At 39.7% G+C, this 24,724-nt stretch overlaps 6 non-coding genes across 6 annotated transcripts; 2 read left to right on the top strand and 4 right to left on the bottom strand.

The window, feature by feature from the left end:
* Positions 1-289: 289 nt before the first annotated feature.
* Positions 290-361, top strand: TRNAA-AGC. The gene has a single exon. It is a non-coding gene; the product is annotated as a tRNA-Ala (tRNA).
* A 2,372-nt stretch (positions 362-2,733) lies between these two features.
* On the bottom strand, positions 2,734-2,805 carry TRNAA-UGC. The gene has a single exon. It is a non-coding gene; the product is annotated as a tRNA-Ala (tRNA).
* Positions 2,806-6,829: 4,024 nt separating this feature from the next.
* TRNAA-UGC lies at positions 6,830-6,901 on the top strand. The gene has a single exon. It is a non-coding gene; the product is annotated as a tRNA-Ala (tRNA).
* Positions 6,902-9,828: 2,927 nt separating this feature from the next.
* On the bottom strand, positions 9,829-9,902 carry TRNAT-CGU. The gene has a single exon. It is a non-coding gene; the product is annotated as a tRNA-Thr (tRNA).
* Positions 9,903-15,899: 5,997 nt separating this feature from the next.
* On the bottom strand, positions 15,900-15,971 carry TRNAA-AGC. Its single transcript has one exon. It is a non-coding gene; the product is annotated as a tRNA-Ala (tRNA).
* Positions 15,972-21,815: 5,844 nt separating this feature from the next.
* TRNAA-CGC lies at positions 21,816-21,887 on the bottom strand. The gene has a single exon. It is a non-coding gene; the product is annotated as a tRNA-Ala (tRNA).
* Positions 21,888-24,724: the final 2,837 nt, after the last annotated feature.

The following is a 24,724-nucleotide window of genomic DNA, read 5'->3' as shown; positions in this document are numbered from 1 at the left end:
CCCCAACGCCACCTCCTCAGCGGGTACCCCAGCTGCCCAGCTACCTGCTTCGGTCTCCTGAAGCCTTACAGGTGGAAAGGGCAGGAATGGAGGTTGGAGAGTAAGAGATAACAGATGGTCTCTTTTCAGCCTCCTTCCTTTAGAATTTCATTCTCTTGTTTTCGTCTGAGGCCGCCGCGCAGTCGATTTCGCAAATGGGCATTTCCTAGGCAATTTACTAAATCTTTGAGAAGCAAAGGAATAATGATTATAAATCACGAAAGGAATCCAAGGAAAATTGGTCGCAGCTGGGGGTGTAGCTCAGTGGTAGAGCGCGTGCTTAGCATGTACGAGGTCCCGGGTTCAATCCCCGGCACCTCCACCAGTTTTGAGGGGGATGTGCTTGTGATCAAGCCGCTTTTCCTTTCGACTTACCCTTTAAAACTGGGTATCTTCTTTCATTCAGTTTTCTATCTGCACTGCCTTTGTGGTATCTAATTTCTGCCCCGAGAGTGCTACTACCACCAGGAATGTCCAAGCGTTTTTGAAAGATAATTGGCCTAATTTCTTTGGAGTCCAAGTTGAAAGCAGAAAAGAAGAAAGCAGAAAGATCAACAAGAGACTCTCGCTTTTATTCACTTTCTCCTGAATTCTGAAGCGTTCTTAGAGCAAAACACACACTGGAGGTGGAATAGTAGAAAAATATCATTTGTTTCTTCCTAATGAGCATCTCACCACCCCCTGCTTTCTTTCTTCTCTTGAATCACTTGATGTGGAAGCAGTGGTCCTGTTATAACTGCAGGGTTCTCTGCATAGGGAAACAATAAAGTGTTGTCTGTCATCGTATGTGGTGCCTTCCAAGCCTAAACTGAATGCCAGATTGAATGGAGACTGGCTGCTTCAATGAATTCAGACCATTGCCACTTTGCTAAGATTGAGAGTGTGAGAGGTCAAGCATCTAAATATCTCCTGTTGAAAAAATTTCAATCAAAGTAAATGACATGGGCTCATTTCAGAAATAAATTTGAGTGAAATGTATTTCACTTCTACTTTCACAACACAAACAAATATCCCACTGTGTGTCTTAACCAACCTAATAATCAGAGCTGATTTGCTTAGACCAGACCTAGTCTGAAATACTGGCTGAATATATGAGAGGAAAAAAAAAAATCACTTGTCCCTTTTAAACGTGTTAATTTCTAGGAATTAGTTTTTATTCTTTAAAATAATTCCATACAATATTTTTTAGTAAGTTTTTATGATCTGTATCACCTATTTAAGTCCTTTCAGGTATATTTGTGGTCACATAGATTTAAGTCTTTCGTGACAAAGATATCTACTGTCTTTACTATTTTAATGTTGTAATGGAGGTACTAATCAAGGCATTTAGCATAAAACAGTAATTAGAGGAGTAACTAGTAGATAGGAGGGGATAAAGCTCTCTGTTAGGATTATATACCTAAAAACAACTCCTCAAAACAGAAAAGCTACTACAAATGGACAATTTAGTAAAGAACCTGGTTGCAAAATTACTACACATACTAGTGTTCCTAGACGCAGGCTTTGGAGGATTTTGGTTATTGATTCATTGTTTTGAAAGCTGACAAATGAAGGAAAAGAATCGAGTATTTATACCACCTCTGTATCTGGAGTGTACTTCAGGATAAGCATACAGTTGATGAGGGAAACTTTTTCTCTGTAGAATAATCACTGCTAATACATGCGGAAGGAATTATAAAATTAGATTCAACATTTTGCACCTGATATTACTTTAATATATCTAGGTCACAATCAGCAATGGGTGCTACAACCATGAGGTAAAATTGGATGGGGGAGCTCTAGAATGCATGGAACAGGCTGACATACCTGAAATCAATGATCAATTTCTCATCACTAAAAGTGAGACCAGTACACATCATATGCCTCTTTCTCTAATAAATATTTGTATTATTTATTTGTAAAAAAAAAAAAAGTCCAAAATTGAAAGTTAAAAATTTAGTTCTCAATATATATTTATGCTTTATATTTTATATGAAATACATTTTAATTTTTATTTTCACCAAAGAATGGCTTGTATTTCTTTTTTAAAAAGTTTTAATTGAGATAATTGGCATAAAACACGATATTAGTTTTGGTTATATATGGCTTCTGTTTCTTCAAAATCACTGTCAAGTATAGTTTTCTTTCAGCTTCATTGAGGTATAATTGACAAAATTGTAATTATACAATTACAAATTGTAAAGTTGTAAAATATATTTAAAGTGTAAAACCTGATGATATACATACAATTTTCTTAATAGGGAAGAGAGAAGTTTTGTATTGTTATTATTTCTTATAAAATTTGATCATGTCAATAATCACTATGAAAGAGTGGAATAAAAATGAGTCATAAAAACATAACAATGACTTTTGGTCTACTAGTAGAACAACCAGAGTGGAGCAAATATGGAAGGCTAGTTTTTGAATATATCTTTTTTTCCTTCAAAACCAGCTTCCATAATTGAAGAAATGTTCTAACCTCCCTTGAGAATTCACTCTGCCTGTGCTAATGTCTTTTCTATGGTATATATTATTTATAAGCAACTGTTCTTGGAGCTACAATCCTTGTTAAGCAGGGGTGGAGGGGCTTTGAGCAATACTTTCCCCATAACTCAATACACTTAACTTTAAAAGATTCCATTATTTATGCTTCAGTATCAATCCTTTTAAGGATTAAACGGTGAGAAGTCAGCTGAGACCGTAGTTCAGCTAAAGTGGAGATGCCGGGGATCGAACCCGGGACCTCATACATGCAAAGCATGCGCTCTACCACTGAGCTACATCCCCACGACTGAAAAGAGAATTTTTTCCTTTGTTGAGCAGTAGTGAATACGGTTTATGGCTAGACGTTCTGTGCGCTCCTTCAACCTACACTCGTAGAAACATAATCAGGTAGATTTAATAAATACTTATTAAATAATACCATCCATAAATTCCATGTACTTTCCCTTAATATTCTTAGAATTTATCATGACTAATCACGTAGATTTGTTATTCGACTAGATGTTTCCTTCTCTAGCAAGATAGCTTCAATAGGGCAGAGCCTGTACTGTTTTCTCTCGTAACTCTGTATCAAGCCCTTAGCATAGAGCCTTGCAGATAGCGGCCACTCAGTAAAGAGCTGTGAGAAATTACAGGCACAGTCTGTTCAGGATGTATGTTACAGAACAGAGAATCTTCCAGTGAAGTGTGTGTGGGAGAGGAGGATTCACAAATACATATACAAATGATTTCAGTATGACAAGTCCTCTGGCAAGGAAATGCTTATGTAACTATAGTGGCAGACACAAAGTATACCACATTCTTGGCCAGAAATTGATAGCTTCAGGAGTCTTGAAAGACAAGACTTGGCCAAGAGTTGTACTTGAGGATCAATTTGGCCTTGCAGGATAAGTGGCTGTTCTCACATTTCCACCATAGTTCTAAGCGCTAGTGGAGTACGAAACCCAAAGTGCCCAGCAGCAATTTGCTCAGGCTTGTGGTGGGACTATGTTGGCCAACAGGCCTAAGGCAAGAGTTGTGGGTCTGAGATGCATTAGTTGGTTTTATTGAATTTACCCTTGGCAAACAGCCACAGAAAAATGAGATCCAGTTTGTCAATGGATGGGACAGCCCCAGCCTCTCAGTGACACTGAGATATGGATAGTGGACAAGGTGCTGACACAGTGTATTTGATAATTCTGCTGGAGACTGGATGGGTTAGATCTAACATTGTGGACTTCCAAGCTTCAGAACTGCCTCTCTCTGGTGCAGATGATCACTGTGCTTGTTGGAGCAAATCGTTGAGCATTTTTCAGAATTGTTCACAGTCACACCTGCAAAAATCTGTCCTCCTGTTTTTCACCAACAAAAACATAGTCCTTGCTCTCTTTCAGAGGTTTACTTTCAGGATTCAGAGCGCATATTAGGCAGACGAACATTCCTTGCCAGGCCTGTCTACGAATCAGCTTAGGTTGCTCCATTGACTTTCTGGTGTTACTCCTAGCATTTGGAGCTAGGTCACATCTCCAACTGTATCCCTCCTGCCTCTCAACCCTGCTCTTTCCTGCCTTGACTACTGTGCAGGGCATGGGCACAATTCCTCAGCTTCCATCCCACTCTTTCCTCTTGTTGCAGGTTCCTTGGCTTCACCTGATTTACCTCCCCATGGAGGCCGCTTCTCTACCATTGGAACAAGTCTTGTTCTGTCCCAGTCAAGGTGTTCCTGGGGCCTCTGGAGCACTGGAAATCTGGGAAATACCCAGTACAGTGATAGTGCCCTACCTCTTCCCCAAATTCCTCTGGGTCCTGCTGTGTTGGCAAGAAGGGAGGGTAGGATAACCTACACTTTCCAAGACCGTGGGAAGGTCCCAAGCAATGTGTTCACCTTGTACATTTGAAAAATTTGCATCCATGAGATATTGCCATAATCAAGTTTCGATTCCAAAAAGGGAGACTGATACACCGGCTGCCACATCCAAAGAGGCAGCAGGTGTGCAAATGATGCACTTCCCACCCAGGCAAGCACTGAGGAAATTGTGTGTTGGATGTAACTCAGGAAGTGTGTCAGGGCCCCAATATGGAAAGAATGGACACACTGGTGGGTCTTATTCCAATCCTTGGAGAATGGTAGTGCCAGGCCATTTTTAGTGGTAGAGTGATTTTTCCAGTGAATTGCAATAAGGAACAAGCCTCAGATGTGATAACTATTACACTATTGCCTAACAGTCAATGTTCCCAAATTCTTAGAGGACCATCCTCCCGGACTTGAGCAGTGCCAGGTCTAAATGCCTAAAGGGTTCCACCTGCGGACTGCATTGACCAGCTCAGAAGGTGCTAACCTTTGTGCTTTTGAATCCAGTTTGTGATGAGTATCAAGGATTCCAATTACTCCCCACAAAAGAGGAATTCTTTGTAATTTTGGTCAAAAACTGAGTGATTTAGACCTTGTCCCTTGTTTCTGATCTATTGGAGGCTGAATAGTTGAGTGAAGAAGTGTTGTTGCGGTCCCTTCCTTCTTTCTTTCCTTTGTCCCTTGTTTCAATTGGTAGTAGAGCTTGTTCTCACGCATGAGATTTGGGTTCAATCTCTGGTGTGTCCAGTTGTGTCCCATTGCAAAATAGTCTTTACCTGTAGATGTGTTTTATTTAGGCTTTTTGCTTTTCTTAACCTATTCTTACTCATCTTATCTTTCTCTCTCCTTCTCTTCCTATAGCTAGTGGCTATATTCTCTAATGTTCAGAGGCTTTCAAATATCAAGAGAAATTTTCTGCTGTTTGTAATTAGTATACAACTCATTCATTTTTAAAAATTAATACTTCAGGATATTCACATACTATTTTCATAATATATAAGAAGCTAAGTTAAAAAATTTAGATACCCCATACACATTTAAACATTTAGCATCTAGCTATAAAAATTCATGCCTAATATGTTAAATTATTTTATCTGTAAATGTTTTCAAATTTTTTCTCTCATTTTATTACAATGAAGTTTAACAGTACAGAAAAGTTACATGACCTTTGTGGATCTATTTTATCTTTAAATGTTGGAAACACCTTACTACTGTGTTATTGTCATAGTATAGTAATGAAGCCGGAGAAGGCGATGGCACCCCACTCCAGTACTCTTGCCTGGAAAGTCCGATGGACGGAGGAGTCTGGTAGGCTGCAGTCCATGGGGTCGCTAGGAGTAGGACACGACTGAGCAACTTCACTTTCACTTTTCACTTTCAAGCATTGGAGAAGGAAATGGCAACCCACTCCAGTGTTCTTGCCTGGAGAATCCCAGGGACTGGGGAGCCTGATGGCCTGCCGTCTATGGGGTCGCACAGAGTCGGTCACAACTGAAGTGACTTAGCAGCAGCAGCAGTAATGAAGCATCATCAATACCTCACAACAGTGCTTCTCAACCTTTAGCATACATCAAAATCACCTCTAGGGTTTTTAACATAGATTATTAACTCTGGACCCACATTCCCAGAGTTCCTGACTCATGGGTCTGCGGTGGGGTCTTAGAATTTGTATTCTTAGCAAGATCCCAGAAGATACGGTTGCTGCTGGTCCAAAGACCACACTTTGAGAACCACTGTCTCACAATGAAATCTGTTTCTAAAGTGTTGTAGCCTAGATTTACATTTGAATCTTCAGCATCTCTCTTACAATATTTTATTTCACAGGATATAGGTAGGTTTCCTCACCCAAGCTACTGAGTAGGATTTTCCTTCTTGGACCAGGCTGAGATTTATATGCATACTGACTGTAGATAATTCCAAGCCTAGAACCTGAGATCGAAAGCAGCCTGCAGGGTGGCTGTCTCACAGTTCTTCCCCAGATTACAGTTTGGCTTTGTATTTTGCTGTGTTGTTGCTATTTAGTCACTAAGTCATGTCTGACTCTTTTACAATCCCATGGACTGTAGCCCTTCAGGCTCCTCGGCTATGGGATTTCCCAGTAGTGGGTTGCTATTTTCTTTTCCCTTGTACTACAACAAGAAATGTCCCAGTGCTTTGCTGTATCCATCTATGGTTCTTTTTTTTTTTTTAAATATCAGTCTTTCCAAAAGGCACTTGATCTGAATGACTTTTATGCATGGTCCTGCTGGGGTAAAAGCCAATTTTACAGTTGCTTGTTTTAAACCGGGCCTTGTCAGATTCAAGAGAATCTGAAGGCTTTAATGAGATTGATTTACATAAAACATCTTTCCGACATTTAAGTCCTCTAAAATACTTGCACAACAACGTAAAATACACGTAAATGTTTTTTATGCGGAAAGTTGACCGCATATATTCATAAAGAAAAGTACCTGGGGGCCGCACTAACTTTACAGGTTTGGGGATGTAGCTCAGTGGTAGAGCGCCTGCTTTGCGTGCATGAGGCCCCGGGTTCGATCCCCGGCATCTCCAGTTTGTTACTGAGTATTTACTCAGTGGTGTTTTTACACTTTGGATAAACAGACAAAGTCGTTCTTCGCGTTTTGGATATTTCTGAGCAATTTAAAGTTTAAACGATACTCTGCTGAAGAAAATGTACCTTGCTTCGATTGCCAAGGTCCCATCGGACTGATCCTGTAACTCTTTTGGAGGAGGTGAGAAGTGGGAGGGGTCAGAGAGCAAATCAGCCTGAGGCAAAGACTAAGTTGGTTTCCACTCCCGTCTTTTTTTCCCAAAAAACTCTTTGACCTTTGTCACAAGAGCTTCTGTCTTAGTAGGTCATAAACAAACATTTTATTTCTCATTCCATTTTAAAAGAGATCGTAAAAGTACACTACTGGTATCAGTTCAGTTTAGTCGCTCAGTCGTGTCGGACTCTTTGCGACCCCGTGGGACTGCAGCATGCTAGGCTTTCTTGTCCATCACCATCTCCTGGAGTTTGCTCAAATTCATGTCCATCGAGTCGGTGATGCCATACAATCATCTCATCCTCTGTCATCCCCTTCTCCTCCTGCCTTCAATCTTTCCCATCATCAGGGTCTTTTCAAATGAGTCAGTTCTTCACATCAATATTGACGTTTCAGCTTCAACATCAGTCCTTCCAATGAATACTCAGGGTTGATTTCCTTTAGGATTGACTGGTTGGATCTCCTTGCAGTCCAAGGGACTCTCAAGAGTCTCCTTCAACACCACAGTTCAAAAGCATCAATTCTTCAGTGCTCAGCTTCCTTTATAGTCCAACTCTCACATCCATACATGACTACTGGAAAAACCACAACTTTGACTAGACGGACCTTTGTTGGCAAAATAATGTCTCTGCTTTTTAATATGCTGTCTAGACTGGTCATAACTTTTCTTCCAAGGAGAAAGTGTCTTTTAATTTCATGGCTGCAGTCACCATCTGCAGTGATTTTGAAGCCCCCTCCCCCCACGCCAAAAAAAAAAGCCTGTCAGTGTTTCCACTGTTTCCCCATCTATTTGCCGTGAAGTGATGGGACCAGATGCATTGATCTTAGTTTTCTGAATCCTTGAGTTTTAAGCCAACTTTTTCACTCTCTTCTTTCATTTTCATCAAGAGGCTCTTTAGTTCTTCTATGAATGAAGCAGGGCAAAGGCTAATAGATTTTTGCCAAGAAAATGCACTGGTCATAGAAAACACTGTCTTCCAACAACACAAGAGAAGACTCTACACATGGACCAGATGGTCAATACTGAAATCAGATTGATTATATTATTTGCAGCCAAAGATGGAGAAACTCTATACGGTCAGCAAAAACAAGACCGGGAGCTGACTGTGGCTCAGATCATGAACTCCTTATTGCCAAATTCAGACTTAAATTGAAGAAAGTAGGGAAAACCACTAGACCATTCAGGTATGACCTAAATCAAATCCCTTACGATTATACAGTTGAAGTGAGACATAGATTCAAGGGATTAGATCTGATAGAGTTCCTGAATAAGTACGGACAGAGGTTCGTGACATTGTACAGGAGACAGGGATCAAGACCATCCTCAAGAAAAAGAAATGCAAAAAGGCAAAATGGTTGTCTGAGGAGGCCTTACAAATAGCTGTGAAAAGAAGAGAAGCAAAAGGCAAAGGAGAAAAGGAAAGATATAAGCATCTGAATGCAGACTTCCAAAGAATAGCAAGAAGAGAAAAGAAAGCCTTCCTCTGATCAATGCAAAGAAATAGAGGAAAACAATAGAATGAGAAAGACTAGAGATCTCTTCAAGAAAATGAGAGATACCAAGGGAACATTTCATGCAAAAATGAGCACAATAAAGTACAGAAATAGTATGTATGGACCTAACAGAAGCAGAAGATATTAAGAAGAGGTGGCAAGAATACACAGAAGAACTGTACAAAAAAGAGCTTCATGACCCAGATAATCACGATGGTGTGATCACTGACCTAGAGCCAGACATCCTGGAATGCGAAGTCAAGCAGGCCTTAGGAAGCATCACTATGAACAAACTAGCGGAGGTGATGGAATTCCAGTTGAGCTATTTTACCTCCTAAAAGATGATGCTGTGAAAGTGCTGCACTCAATATGCCAGCAAACTTGGAAAACTCAGCAGTGGTCACAGGAGTGGAAAAGGTTAGTTTTCATACCAATCCCAAAGAAAGGCAATGCCAAAGAATGCTCAAATTACCGCACAATTGTACTCATCTCAAACACTAGCAAAGTAATCCTCAAAATTCTCCAAGCTAGGCTTCAACAGTATGTAAACCATGAACTTCCAGATGTTCAAGCTGGATTTTAAAAAGACAGAGGAGCCAGAGATCAAATTGCCAATATCCGTTGGATCATAGAAAAACCAAGAGAGTTCCAGAAAAACATCTACTTCTGCTTTATTGACTATGCCAAAGCCTTTGTGTGGATGACAACAAACTATGGAAAATTCTTCAAGACATGCGAATACCAGACCACCTGACCTGCCTCCTGAGAAATCTGTATGCGGGTCAGGAAGCAACAGTTAGAACTGCACCTGGGGCAACAGACTGGTTCCAATTCAGGAAAGAAGTATGTCAAGGCTGTATATTGTCACCTTGCTTATTTAACTTCAATGCAAAGTACATCATGAGAAACACCGGGCTGGATGAAGCACAAGCTGGAATCAAGATTGCTGAGAGAAATATCAATAACCTCAGATATGCAGATGACACCACCCTTATTATGGCAGAAAGTAAGAACTAAAGAACACCTAAGTAGTAGATCCATACGATAGACCATTAGTAGAGAGCCTGAGAGTCATTGAGAATACAGGTGCAATGAGAACAGGTTGTGGAAATAAAAAGTTCCAATCAGTGAAGTTGATCTACCTTTAAGATGGTATCAGACTAAAAATTCGAATTTGTTGTTAAAACTAAGGTTTCAATTTTGAGATGAAAAACCAGCAGGCCCCGCTGGGATTCGAACCCAGGATCTCCTGTTTACGAGACAGGCGCTTTAGCCAACTAAGCCACAGAGCCAGCTATTGAAAAAGCTCAAACTTCCTTTCTGATCAAATGCTACTCAATTAGGTGAAAAGCTGTGTTAATTAGAGTTACTATTCACTCCGTAGATAGAAGAGACGGGCGGCTCCATGAAGTAGCAAAGAGTCAGACACGACTGAGCGACTGAGCGCACAGCCACACTGCTCACTCTCTTCTCGAATAAATCGACCTTATAGACAGACAAACCCGCGAAGAAGACTCCTGGAACTTAAGCAACAAAACACCTACTTGCTCTCGCACCATAACGGAGAAAATGTACTGAGAACAACCATGGAGTGGAAAAGAATGGATACGAGCTGAGTGTTCATTGTTCAGGAAGCGGCTTCTGTAAGTGAGGCCAGAGACGCTCTTATATTTCACCGGATTGTAGTAACTTAGAATCCTTAAGTGAGTGGATATTCTAAAAGTAGACGGAAAGGCTCTTCTAGCAAAATAGGTCAGTTAGAACTTCAGCCCAATTGATGCCATTCCTGGTTGTTAGGAGATGGCACACTTGCGCACTGAAAAACAAAACAAACAACCCCAAACTTCAAACACATTCAGACTCCGCTAACAGCTGTCAGCTTGTGCTCGCTCTTGCTTCAGGAAGCAGGAGACTGTCAGCATGGAGGTGGTTAGGTCAGAGTTCACTTAACGGTTTTCTGATTCAAATCCCAGGAGCCTTTGCCAGCCCGAGGCTGGGGAATGGCCTCCGTTCCTTCAGCTCCTAGAAGGCGCACAGACGGAAAAAAATACTGGCTTGGCTTTGGGAGGCATCAGACTCTTTCTTCTCTATATCGCCTTCTTCAAATGGATGTTCTTTAATATTAGTATTTTCCACATGGACCCTCAACTTGTAGAAGCTAAACAAACATTAACTGATTGTACAATCACGAAACTAAGAATCCATTCTTAAACTGTTAACTCTTGCATCCTGATTTTCTGCCTTTAATTGGAGTAAGATCAGTGCTGAAAGGGAGTGATTTCAACTTAGCAGATGCCACTGTGCATCTACCCAGCTTCCAATGCCTCATCAAAATACAAAATGGAAGGACTGCAAAATTCTTTATTTAACCACGTAAAGGCTGAAAGGAGCTCTGAATGATAAGACCTTTGAATCCCAAAGTCTTATTGCTTTTTTGAGTCAAATGTTCTGATATTGCCATTTTATATCCTACTCAGAATGTTTTTCATGGCTCAGATGGTAAAGCATCTGCCTGCAATGCGGGAAACCCGGGATCGATCCCTGGTTCGGGAATATCTTCTGGAGAAGGAAATGGCAACCCACTCCAGTACTCTTGCCTGGAAAATTCCATGGATGGAGGATCCTGGTCCATGCGGGTCTCAGAGTTGGACACGACCAAGTGACTTCACTTTCAGAATGTTTTTTATAGTGAATATAAACGTTTCTTGCTAACCAGGATAGTCACTTTTTAATCTAATCTATACTAACAAACTTCCATACTTAGGACTACACTTCTACTCCATTTATAGTTACTTTTATATTTTCAGAGTTTGGGGAACAACACCTTCAGAATAATAGTGGGCTAGGAATCATGGTGCTTCTGAATTCTAGTTAGCTGAATTGTTCAGGATCAGGACTAGGTAAATTTCAGTCTCAGAAGTACTGTTGGGAGGACAGCATTTAAGGTGAAGTATGTTCAACAAGAGTGATATTACTTTGTACCTACTAGGTGTCAGGTATTGAAATCAGCTCAGTTCAGCCGCTCAGTTGTGTCTGACTCTTTGCGACCCCATGAACTTTCCTGTCCATCACCAACTCCTGGAGCTTGCTCAAACCCATGTCCATTGAAATCAGTTGTATGGATACAACTAGGTACAAGATGGCCACAGATGATAGAAAACGAAACAAGAAATTTTAATGAACGTCAAATATCATAATAAAAGAAGTACAAGATGACAGATGAGCAGCTAACAAGGAGGTGTCAAACATACCAGACATATAATAAAAGGGGGGGGAAAAAGACAATGACTTGGAATAGTGATTTAAAATTTCCTCACCTTGTGGAACAATCATTCCAAATAACTTAGAATTTATCCTAAAAGAAAAATTTGGGGGGAAAATAGAACACTTTGAGGATTAAACATAGGGAATTCTATGTGAGCAAATTAGCTTTTCCCAGCATAATTTTTTTCTGTCTCTTCAAGGTTTTTTATTAATTTTTAACTTTTATTGGTGAATAGCTTATTTAGACGGAGAAGGCAATGGCACCCCACTCCAGTACTCTCGCCTGGAGAATCCCATGGACAGAGAAGCCTGGTGGGCTGCAGTCCATGGAGTCGCTGGGAGTCGGACACGACTAAGCGACTTCACTTTCACTTTTCACTTTCATGCATTGGAGAAGGAAATGGCAACCCACTCCAGTGTTCTTGCCTGGAGAATCCCAGGGACGGGGGAGCCTGGTGGGCTGCCGTCTATGGGGCTGCACAGAGTCGGACATGACTGAAGCGACTTAGCAGCAGCAGCAGCAGCAGCTTATTTAGAATACCAAAAAATACAAATATTGCGTTTTTATGCATCTAGCACGTTTGTTACTTTGTTCATTAGAACAAAAAGTTAATCCTTTTGTTGCCACTTGTAGCAACTGTGAAAGGGCTATTCCAGTCCCCTTATCTAACCTTCCTCTCCTTTGATCACCTCATTCTATAGAAATTCAAAACATGATCATCTGATCGCCTTTCCTGAATATTTAAACTCTCCCAGATCTTCCACATTTTCCTACGGTCCTGTTGTCCAGATTATGTCTTTGTGAGAAGTGCTCTAGTTGGTTTCATTCCCTTGATCTAGTGTGCTCTCTCTTTGGATCTGAAGGGCCAATATAGATAAGAAAGAAGAGAGACTAGCTTTCTTTTCTACTTACATACCAGGACATATTTTATTTCAATTACTGAGAGATTATTAGTCACAATTTAGGATTAAACTATGCAAGGATTGCCCTCCACTACAATGTAGGTCCACTAGATCTCATTTCTCCGTGAAATGAAATGAATAAGGTGCATTCTTCACTAAATGACCCTGGGTTCACATCTACTTTTCTCTAGCCATAAGACTGTGCAGAAATTACTAAATGGAGTCAAACTCAAGGTAGGCTCAAAGGAATTTCATTGCTGGTAAATAAAAGGAGTGCTTTTAGTCTTTTTCTTCAGTGCTAATGTGTAAAGATCCACAAATAGAAGATTTTCCCCAGCCCTCTGCTCTGTGTGTTCTTAGAAAATAGCTCCTTCCCCCCCCCCATCTTTGCTTCTCTTAATATTATTTGGGAGAAAAGAAACCCTACAGAATATGAGATCTAGTTTTACCTTTTAAAAATAGTCTTCACTTGTAATATTGTTGAAACCATTATTACTTTCCTCTTAGGGACCCAGAGTCATATGATAAATTAAAGCAAGACTTGTCTTACGAAGTCTTAGCTCCAAGTTGTCAATATCAACTCCCCTTTCCTGAGGTAATTTTATTTCAGAAAATGTAGTGCCTTTCCTTGCTTTAGGTCTAGGTCAGAGCCATTTCAAATCACTGATAGATATCCCCAGACTTAAATTTTGGGGAGGAAAGCTTAGAGTATATTTGTTCTGTCCTGGATGGCCCTAAATTATTAAGTGATCCCCTTTCTTCCCAGTGATGAACTTTGCAAACACAGGGATCTCGGGAAATAGCAGTTCTCATTTCATAGTCCTTGAACAACTGTGGTAGAATAAAAAGAGAGAGAGAGAAGTGTTTTTCTCTATTTAGCAGACTGCTATGTGAAATTAAGTTATATCCCCATCCATCACCCCATCTGCCCTTGACTTGGCCAATCTGGGGACTACTCATGTATCTATGACCACCTCAATCACCAGTGGTGTCTCTAAAATAAAGTTAGACTGAGAAAGGGATAAGCCTGCAAGTCTACCTCTCTTATGTCTCCTCCTACCTTTGTGGATATTTGGATATAATTTAAATAGAGACTTTCTAGACCAGTAGTTCTCAACTGTAACTGCATGTTCAAATCACCTAGCGATCTTTTTAAAATGCTGGTGTCCATTCCACCCTCCAGACAAATTAAACTAGAACCTCTCAGTGCAGAATCCAGGCATCAGACAATTTTAGAGCTCTCAAGGCGATTCCAATGTGCAGCCAAGTTAGAGAATCACTGCTTCAGCTTGAAAGAATTTTATGAGCTCAGGGAAACTGTATTGATTTTTATCTTTCCTTATGCCTTCCATCACCCAGTGCACATTTTACCTATCAGATAAAATAATTTAGTCAGGACACTGTTCTTAAACTGCACCTAAACCTTTTTTATTAGTTAAATTAAGGAGGGTCTTTTCATGTGGTTTGGGATAGAGAAATCTTAAAAAAAAAAAAAACACCTTTGATGGAGTAGGTCATAGTCTGGTGACCTGAAGTGACAACAAAAGCAAGTAGTCATTACAACTCAAAACTGGTTTCGAGGCAGAACTGTTGATATCTCACAACTGCTAGCCTTGTCTGTGGCTATATGGCACACTGAAAATGGGAGGAACAAGGAATGAAATAGTTTGTGAACTATTTCTTTATTGATGGCTTAACTGGTAAATGCTATGGCTACTATTTTAAGTTTGTCCAACGTGTTCTAATATCTTTAGAGCTGTGTTGGAGCTACACTATTGTAGGCCTGTAATAAATACTGACAAGAGCAGTTGTTCAGTAAATAACAGCAGAGAATGATTTAGCTAACAGAGTGCAAACCTCAGTGCACCACACTTTGAAAGGCCCATTTTAAGATCCATTCTTTAATCTTGTGGGTTTTTTCTTAGTCAGGAAGCACAAGCTTCCCCATGAACGACAGACCAAATCATTAGAGACCAACGGAAAGGATGGTTGCCCTTATTATCTTTTTAACACTGGACCCTTGTACCTCTAAGAATGCTGGTGTCTTGCAGATATTCAGAGACTGACGAAGATACAATGAGCTCGGAAATCTGAGTAGGCAACAGCCTCCCGGACCTTTCTTTTCAGAGCCCTTTTCTGGACCCTTGTACCTCTAAGAATTTGGAGCCCTTGACCACAGCCTCCAAGGGCCACGTAGAGCTGCCCAGAGGCCTCCCTGAAAAATAAACAAAAGTACAGAAAATGGTTTTCTAAATTTCCTTCATTTGCTCATGTGACAGGGTGTCACGAATTGGAAATTGAGGCAAAAGCACCGAGATACAAGAAATGCTGCATTCCAAAGGGGACTAGCCCTTCATTAAAACAAAGGAGCTGGCCAAGGAAAGTCCTTACCCACATGAATGATATAAAAGGGCTGGGTTTAGGAAAATAAGTTGATTTTTTTAAGAGCGTTAAAGTCAGTACCTTTAGAATCAGTGAGGCAAATTTAGAGATTACAAAAGAAATCAGTAAAGAAGGAATTAAATCCACACTGGTATGAGCGCCGCGAGCTCACTGGCAAAACGCACTGAGGGGAAAACATGTCTATATCAAAATGTTTCACTTTCACTCCTTTGTGTTCGATTTCTGAGAGAACAGTCACGTTTTAAGAAGCGAAAAGTATCCAATGCTTTCACAGCCTGGGAAGAGTTTATTTTCTTTCTAGAGAGCTTCCGGTAAAATCCATCTTTCTTATTGAGCCTCTAAGTACGAAACCTGAGACTGGAGCTCAGCCTACCATCCCATCCCCCACCCCAAACCCCAGCAGAAAAGCTAAGTGAAAATCCTAAATCTTCTAATTTAGAGTTTAAATGGATAACTGTCAACCTCCGCCACCCCCGCCCCCCGCCATGGAATAGCGACCAACGTCACTTTTGATTTCACTTTGTGGAAAACGTCTCTAATCCCTGCTGAGGATGGAAAGGAATAAAATTTTAAAAAGGAAAGATTACTAGCATAACCCGAGCAAAGTATAATTACCTTGCGGCAAGAAGGGTTAATCTTTAGGTTTTACAGTAATGGACTGTGACCATTCCATTGGGAGGGAAGAGGTGTATTTCCGGAGCTGAAAAGAAACAAAAGCATGGAGATGCTGGGGATCGAACCCGGGACCTCATGCATGCTAAGCATGCGCTCTACCACTGAGCTACATCCCCACTCCAAGAAAACGGGCTTTTCTAAACTATCTTCATGAAATAAAATAAATTTACATTTTAAATTGTTTTGCTATTTTCTGAAAGATACAATTCCCACCCTTGATTTTATAGTACTGTATTACCAAGGAATTCCGATTAGCCTGTGTCTTGCAGATATTCAGAGACTGACGAAGATACAATGAGCTCGGAAATCTGAGTAGGCAACAGCCTCCCGGACCTTTCTTTTCAGAGCCCTTTTCTCGTTTGTCAAAAGATGTGTGAGACAAAGGAAAATTCCTTACAGGAAAGATAAAAAGTAGTTTGCCAATGATTGTCTTTAATTATGAAACCTACCAACCTGTCTTCAATTCTGCATCCCATTCCTGGACTCCAGAAACCGCTATGCAACTATTCTTACAAAACAAGGAGCCAATGAAGGTATTTGTGTTAGAAAAGTAAATTCCTTCCACTTTTAGCAACTGAGAGGACTGAAGGGTGAAGATGTTGGCTTGCTTCCTGCGGCCTTCTGATCCTCATTTAATCCAAAGAATACACATCAAATCCAGGGAACACAAATCCTCGGATCTTGCTCTGATTCTTCGGAAAGAAAAGCCAAAGTAAGAGATTTGTCACTTCTAACATTGAGGCAAACCCTCTGCTTCCATGATGCTTATCTTCTGCAGAGTGAGTGGTTCTTTAGAATTCAGACCATTCTCTCAACAAGAGATGCAAATCAAAGCCTAGTCTCCCGGCCTAGTCCCCAAATATGAAAACCTGTGAGCCAATCTGGAAGAATGAATAATAATGTCAAATAGAAACAAAAGGAAGACTGAGGATACAGCATGCTTACAGGCGTGGAAGTGTATGTAGTTCAGAATGGTTGGAACTGAAAGGAGCAGAGAAATCAGCTTGACAAGATATAACCAGCATTTCTCATCCTTTCACCTTGCTAAGAGAGCCTAAATTTTATTCATATAGTAAGAATTTGCGTAAACCATGAATCATCTGAAACAATTATGGCTTTTCCATTTCCTTTTGCCAGGGATTGTTTTCATGATAGAGCCATGACCCTCTGGTGGATAAGATGCACTAGGCAATCAGCCTAAAATTTTTGGAATTTTTTCCTTCAGGATAAAAAGAGAAACATGAGAGATGAACCACACATCTTAGTTTAGCATTGATATTTTATTTTCAAGAAAAGTTTTCTGTAACAGTCTGGAAGCTTGAGAGAAACAGATAAAAATTATTATTTTTTTTAATAATGATTATTCCTTTGCAAGAAATGTAAAAAAAGGCTTTCTAGAAATATTAGTTTTCTATTGCTGAATAGCACTCCAAAATTCACAGCATTAAAAAAACTGATGCTTATTATCTCAGATTCTGTGGGTCAGAAACTCCAGTGTGGCTTGGCTGGGTAACTCTGGCCCCAGGAGTCTCCTGAAGTTGAACTCCAGGTATGAAAAGTGCATGCAGGACTCTGGAGCATGGACTGTGTCTGGGGGATCTGCTTCCAAGATGGCTGATTCATTCGTGGGTAGAAAGCCTCAATTCCCCCTCATATATCTTGGTGACTGAGTCAAGTAGGAGAAGACCTCACAAGGGTGTGATTACCAGGAGGTAAGGATCCTCGGGGGAGGGCCATCTTGAAGGTTATCCTTAATTATGTATCAGTACTTATTACAATACCTGATGTAAGTAAATTTGTGAACTAGTTTTTAAAAAGTAAATGTGTGGATGGATAGAGAGATAGATGCTTGCATCTCTGAAGGAATAAACAGGAGGACACTTTCAGTGGCTACTTAAGAGATTTAGAAGTGAGAAATTGTGAAATTTGGCTTCAATCCTCTTAACTCCATTAGAAGAAATGGAAACTGTATAAAAATGTATAAATTGTCAAAACGAACATTAAAAAGTTATGGAAAATCTGATTCAATATACAGCCATTTAAAAAACTGAATTTAAACAAAATTTCCAATCAGAGACAAATTTACTGGCATGTTCTATGAAATCCTAAAGGAAACAATAACCTCTGTGTTGTATAAAATATTTCCCCCCACCCAAAATGGGAAAACTATAAATTATTTTAGGTTAGCATAGTATCTATAAAAGACGCTTACTCCTTGGAAGGAAAGTTATGACCAACCTAGATAGCATATTGAAAAGCAGAGACATTACTTTGCCAACAAAGGTCCGTCTAGTCAAGGCTATGGTTTTTCCTGTGGTCATGTATGGATGTGAGAGTTGGACTGTGAAGAAGGCCGAGCGCTGAAGAATTGATGCTTTTGAACTGTGGTGTTGGAGAAGACTCTTGAGAGTCCCTTAGACGGCAAGGAGATCCAACCAGTCCATTATGAAGGAGATCAGCCCTGGGATTTCTTTGGAAGGAATGATGCTAAAGCTGAAACTCCAGTACTTTGGCCACCTCATGCGAAGAGTTGACTCATTGGAAAAGACTCTGATGCTGGGAGGGATTGGGGGCAGGAGGAGAAGGGGACGACAGAGGATGAGATGTCTGGATGGCATCACTGACTCAATGGACGTGAGTCTGAGTGAACTCCAGGAGTTGGTGATGGACAGGGAGGCCTGGCGTGCTGCGATTCTTGGGGTCGCAAAGAGTTGGACACGACTGAGCGACTGAACTGAACTGAACTGAATATCTATATCAACACCCAGTGGAGAAAATATAAGAAGGGAAAATTATAGGACCATTTTACTAATAAGCACAGAGGCAAAATGTATTAAAAAAGAGCAAACAGACTTCCAGTTTCTGGTTCCATATATAAGGTGCTTGAAAGTCACTTCATTCTGTCAAGAAGGAAAATCTGAACAGAGTGAAAAACCAACACCTCTTCTAGAATTTATAAGGGAGGTGAGGACACAGGGCAACTGGCTGCCCCCAAGATTGGAGAGATATACAGGTGAATAAGGGGAGTCATGACTTACCTGAGCAGTGACTCACAAGTGGAAACCACAAAAAGAACCAATACCTGAACTGTTGATGATTTGCTTGAGGACCCAAGTAGGCAACTCTGATTACTAAAAACTCCAGGCACACTGAGTCATGGCCTGGGCAGGGTAGGGGTGGGGTCTCTACACTTTTGTGTGTTTTACCCCTAGAACTTTGACCAGATTCTGACATTAACCATCTAAAAAGCGGAAGGTGGGGCGGGGATGGGGGTGGGGTGGGGCGTAATTCCTTCATGCTTCCAGCAGAGGGGGAAGAAGAGGAGCCACATTGAAATGTACCAGAGTGCTATTGTTCTTAACAAGGCCCGATTTCTAAAGAACCCATTTAACCAGACCTTAACCAACTGGGGTTTTGTCAGAGCCTAATTTACCCAGAAGAAGGGAAATACTCAATTCCAGCTGTCTCTAGACTTTCACATGAGAGAAGGAAAAACACACTCCAGCATCCTGTGGCTATCCTGTCCCACCTAAGAGTGAGAGGAGACAACTGAGAAACAATTGTGAAGTTCACCAGCCAGAGACAAAAGGTCAATAAAAGACTGAGACCTAATCATAGGTCTATAGAAAGCTTCTCCCCCAACACCTCACTACAGCATTACTAAATTCCTATTTATCCTTTTATCAAGTACACCACGTTGGGCTATCCAGAAAAAATTACAAAGCACATCAGAAGGCAAATAATAATTTGCAGAGACAGAGCAATAAAAGAACCAGACATGGCAAGAATTTAAAACAACTATGATTAAAATGATAATGGATCTAATGAATAAAGTAGATAGTATGCAAGAACAGATAGGCAATGTAAGCAGAAAGATGAAAATCCTAAAAAAAAAACAAAAAACAAAAGAAATGCTCAAGATTAAAATACATAGTAACAGAAAGAATGCCTTTGATGAGCTCATTAGTACAATAGACACAACTAAGGAAAGACTCTGAATTTGAAGATGTATCAGTAGAAACCTCCAAAACTGAAAAACAGAACAAAGACTGGCAGGGGCGGGGCGAGGGCAGGGGGAAGGACAGAATATCCAAGGACTCTAGGACTTGTGTAAAAAAATGTATATAACATGTGTAATGGGAATACTATAAGGAAAGGAAAGAAAGAAATAGAATACTTGAAACAATGACTGAGAATTTCCCCCAAATTAATGTCAGACAGTAAACCACAGATCTGGGAAGTTCAGAGAACATCAGAAAGATAAATGAAAAAAGAAACAACAACAACAACAAAACCTACATATAAGCATATCATTCTCAAACTACAAAAGATCAGATATAAAGAAAATAATCCTGGAAGAGGTCAGAGGGAAAAAAATCTAGACTATAGAGGAACCAAGTCTAGTGACTTACATGTGACTTCTATTAAGAAACTATGCAAACAAGAATAGATTACAGTGAAATATTTAAAGAAGAAAGCCACAACTTGGAATTCTGCACCCTGAAAATTTTGAAAAATGAAGGAGAAATAAAACTTTCTCAAACAAAAATGGAGGGAATTTGTTCCCTGTAGACCAGTCTTGCAAGAAGTGTTAAAGAAAGTTCTTTAGAGACAAGAAAAATAATAGAAACTCAAATCTTCATAAGGAAAGGACGAATATCAAAGAAGGAATAAGGAAAGGTAAATAAAAACTTTTATTTTTCTTAGTTTAATTGATCTCACAGGTAAGTTTGTTCAAAATTATAATAGCAACAATGTATTTGATTATGAGGTTATGGCTATATTGTATACATACTTATGTATGTTTACATGTAACTAAAATAAATGATAGCAGTGATACAATGGCTAGGAGGGAAGAAATTTTGGATTTTTTCCCTATTACAAGGTGGTTACACTACCTGTGAAGAAGTATAGTGTTATTGGAAGGTGACCTTGGATTAATTGCAAATGTATACTACAAACTCTAGAGCAACCACTAAAAAAAGTTAAGGAATTAACTGATAAACTAAGAAAGGAGAATATTAAAAAAAATATTTTTGTGGTTCCTCAAAAATTTTAAATAAAAACTAACTGCCACATAATGCATCAATGTAACATCTGGGTATACATAATGCATCAATGTAACATCTGGCTATCTGGTATTACATATATAATATTGTGATTTACAATAAGAAATATATATTTGGTCTCCATCCCTACTAATGGCAAAGAGCTCTTAAAATCGTTAGAATATTCTAAGGTGAGAGGAGCAAAAGTATTTCTGTTATGTTAATGAGGTAAGTTTTGGCTTGCGACGAGAATTAGGAGCTGGTTGTCAGAATAGAGAACAGTCGCGCTATTAAGGGTGCCTAACCAACTCTGCCTTCTATTTCCACAGGCTACTTCTAACCTTTACTACATTCCCAGACCTCCTGCATTGGACTGTGACTAGCTCTTCTCCATAGAAATCTTGAGTAAAGCCAAAGATGCAGTGAGAAATGAAGAAAATTCTCTTATGGTCCTAGGGTGGATCCTTGAATAGCGATGTACAACTACTACACCAATACTAAAACAGATGCTACCTTCTCCTCTCCTTAAAAGAAAAAATTACTAAGAGATATTTTAATTATTCTCCAGTGCAAAGTTGGAATGGATAGAACCTCCTTTAATTGAGATAAATAAATCTTTGAAATGCAACTGTATTCCCTCTTCCTGGCATTCATAGGATGAACTTACTTCTGAATTGTCTCTGGCTTTGTACTGCTTGCTGCCTAATAAAACATCCCAAGGAGGTTTTCAGAAAGTAGAGAAAATCGTGATGGTAGTTAACCAAACAGAAGACCAATAAACACATGCATGGAAAACTGCTATATTTAAAGGGCAAGACAATTGCCCACAAATGAGAAAGAGCTAAAACATTTTGATTTAAAAATGCAAGGCCAAAGTCTAAATTAGACAGCAACAACAAAAGTAGACCGCCATGGAGATGCCGGGGATCGAACCCGGGGCCTCATACATGCGAAGCATGCGCTCTACCACTGAGCTACATCCCCTGATGAAAACCCGCTGCTGGGTAGGATTCCTGTGCTTTTAAAAGCTCAATGCGTTTTGCACAGTTTGGAGTATCTTTTTATTTCCAACCAGATAGTAACCATCATTGAGGATGAATTACACTTAAAGCCGCTTTCGGATTCTATCCAAGTAATCCCCTTTGGAGATGCAGTGACAACATACAACTCATATCGTTACTGAGAGCACAGCCCAGTTTCATTCAGTAGCTTCAGCACAAGTGCTTTCTCTCGCGTTGGCCAAATCGAACCCCATGTGGAAATCACTGGGAGGTTTTTTTCAGAACTCTGAAGAATGGTCTACAAGCCAAAGGCTCATAGAAAATGAGATTTCCGCCCCCCCCTCCCCCGCCACCCCTTTTCTTTGTAGCTGAATGGTTGAATGGTCAAAAGACTCTTTGGAGCTGCGTCTTTCTACTTGCTCTCGCTTGGAGGAAAAAAGATAAACGACAACAAAACCACAAACAAAAAATGTCCAGATTGTTGAAATTGTGAAAATTCTGCCCTAGTCTTTGTCACCAGAGGTAACGGCTCTCTCCACAGAGACCTTCTAACTCTCCTGAAATCTGAGTGGTTATCTGTAAACTGTGGGTTCATGAAAAATCTTAGATTTAAGAAGCCCGAATTCCCTGTTTCCCCCTTTCCTTTATCCACTGGCCAGCTTCTCGTTCCGCTGGCTACTCCGCGGAAGAATGAACCTGGTCAGTTCGGAGAGCTCGTCTGCAACCTAAGAACCTAAGACGGGTAGAAGGAAAAGATGTTTTTCCCCTACCCTTCACTACTTTATCATCCTAAATCCCAGATGAAAAATATTGGTGAGCCATCAGCCAATCAATGAGGGAAAATATATAAAGTGTTAAAATAAGCCTTTATTGTTTAAACCATTGAGATTTTGTGGATGCTTTCTTTAACATCATAATCAAGCCTATATTTAGTGAAACAGGGAAATTATCCCTTTTGTTATATGAATAGCAGTTCTATTTTCCCAGTCTGAAATTTGCCATTGACTTTGCTTGTGGATTTTTCCTTGTTATAGAGGAGGCTTTGCTTTGTTTTGTTTTACTCTATTATTATCCAAATAATGCATATTGCAGAAAATTTGGAAAGTAAGAAAAGCATAAATGTACTTAAAAAAATTTACCTATGCTCTTACCACTCTTTCAGAAGCTCTCTTGAAATCAAATTTGTCAAATGTTCCTTTAAATAATTTTGGATTTTTGAATCATTATTGGAATAACCTTCCCCACTCCAAAGTTAATAAAAATTTTACTTGTGGTTTTGAAGTACTTCTAAATTTTGTGTTAATAAATCTCAAACACCGTTGAGAATTCACCCTGCTGTAAGTTGTGGGATATTAAATCAAAATTTTTTTGTCCAGGTAACTACCCATATTTGCCATCTTTACTCGTAGTGGGAGATTGTGACCCACTGTGCTCCATGTTTACAGATCTAGCAGTCAGAAATAGAGTATTCACTCATAATATTTGAACTGTACAATTTATCTAACAGATAATTGTTAACAGATAAATCTAACCTAGAACTCCTGATGAGAACAGAGTTCCTAATGAAAATAGCATTATACCAATTAGGAGAATCTAAAGCCTAACTACAAATTCTTTGTTTTACTCCCCTCCCTGCTTTTTTTTTTTCCCCCTGAAAGTTATAGTGACTCTTGTTCTTTTCAAAAGTGTATCTGAGTTTCCTTTCAGAGGTAAATTTTACCTTGTTTATGATAAAGACTTTTGTTGAAAATATGTATATCTGAATCTCTTTTCAAATATATATTTTATTTTTTTACTATGATGTACTCTGTCTTCAAAGCATGCACACACTTGAATAGCTTTTTTAAAGTATATACCAACCTTCTGAAGTTAATTTTCTGTTGAACAGAAGGATCTCTCTCCCCAGTGACTCCCAAAGTAGTTTCTTGAAAATTGAGGGATTCAGAGTCTTGTGGAAATGTGACCACTGACTTAGAAAACTTTAAATATGGCTTTTTGCATACAAGAATAATGGGGGAAATACCCTGGAAGGAATACCCTGGAAGAAATAAATATCCAGTGGATTTTTCACCTCTAAGTCTTAACTCATGTATTTTTATGAGTGAATGATTTGGGTAGAAGAAAATCCTTGTCATTCACACACACACACACAAACCATATATTAGTCTTTAGGCATAGGAAAGACAAAGGATGGTGAACTAACACTGAATTAACACTCAGTCGTGTCCAACTCTTTGTGACCCCAAGGACTGTAGCCCACCAGGCTCCTCTGTCTAAGAATGGTAGAAGGATATTAAATACTAGCACTTTATCAGAAAGAATTTAGGTAATCTTGCATAGTGGCAATTTACCAGTATTTGCACATAGCCTCTCCCAGACTTTAGTCCTTAATAAATCCCCAAATAAAACTTACAGCTCCCACATTGTGCATTTTTATTTCAGTCAACACCTGTCAACAGAAGGGAAAAAAGAAAAGCACAATGTGAGAGTTCTGAGTTAAGTTTTATTGGGGGCAAAATGAGGACTATAGCCAGGGAGTCTCAGATAGCTCTGAGGAACTGCTCTGAACAGGTAGGGGGAAGATCAGTATTACATATGATTTTAGTGAAAGAGGGCACATGCAATCAAGCACACTTTTTGGCAGAGGTTTGCTGCTAGTCAGGAGGAGCAGATGTCACCATTAATGATTTTAGTGCTTTTCTAGATATAAGAGAAGGAAATGGAAACCCACTCCAGTGTTCTTGCCTGGAGAATCCCAGGGACCGGGGAGCCTGGTGGGCTGCCGTCTATGGGGTCACACAGAGTCAGACACGACTGAAG

Source organism: Bison bison, unplaced genomic scaffold (genome assembly GCF_000754665.1).
Source record: "Bison bison bison isolate TAMUID 2011002044 unplaced genomic scaffold, Bison_UMD1.0 scf7180017864379, whole genome shotgun sequence".
In the NCBI taxonomy this organism is placed as follows: Eukaryota; Metazoa; Chordata; class Mammalia; order Artiodactyla; family Bovidae; genus Bison; species Bison bison.
Note: the sequence above shows the minus strand (reverse complement) of the source record. Positions and strands in the feature narration are given on the sequence as shown.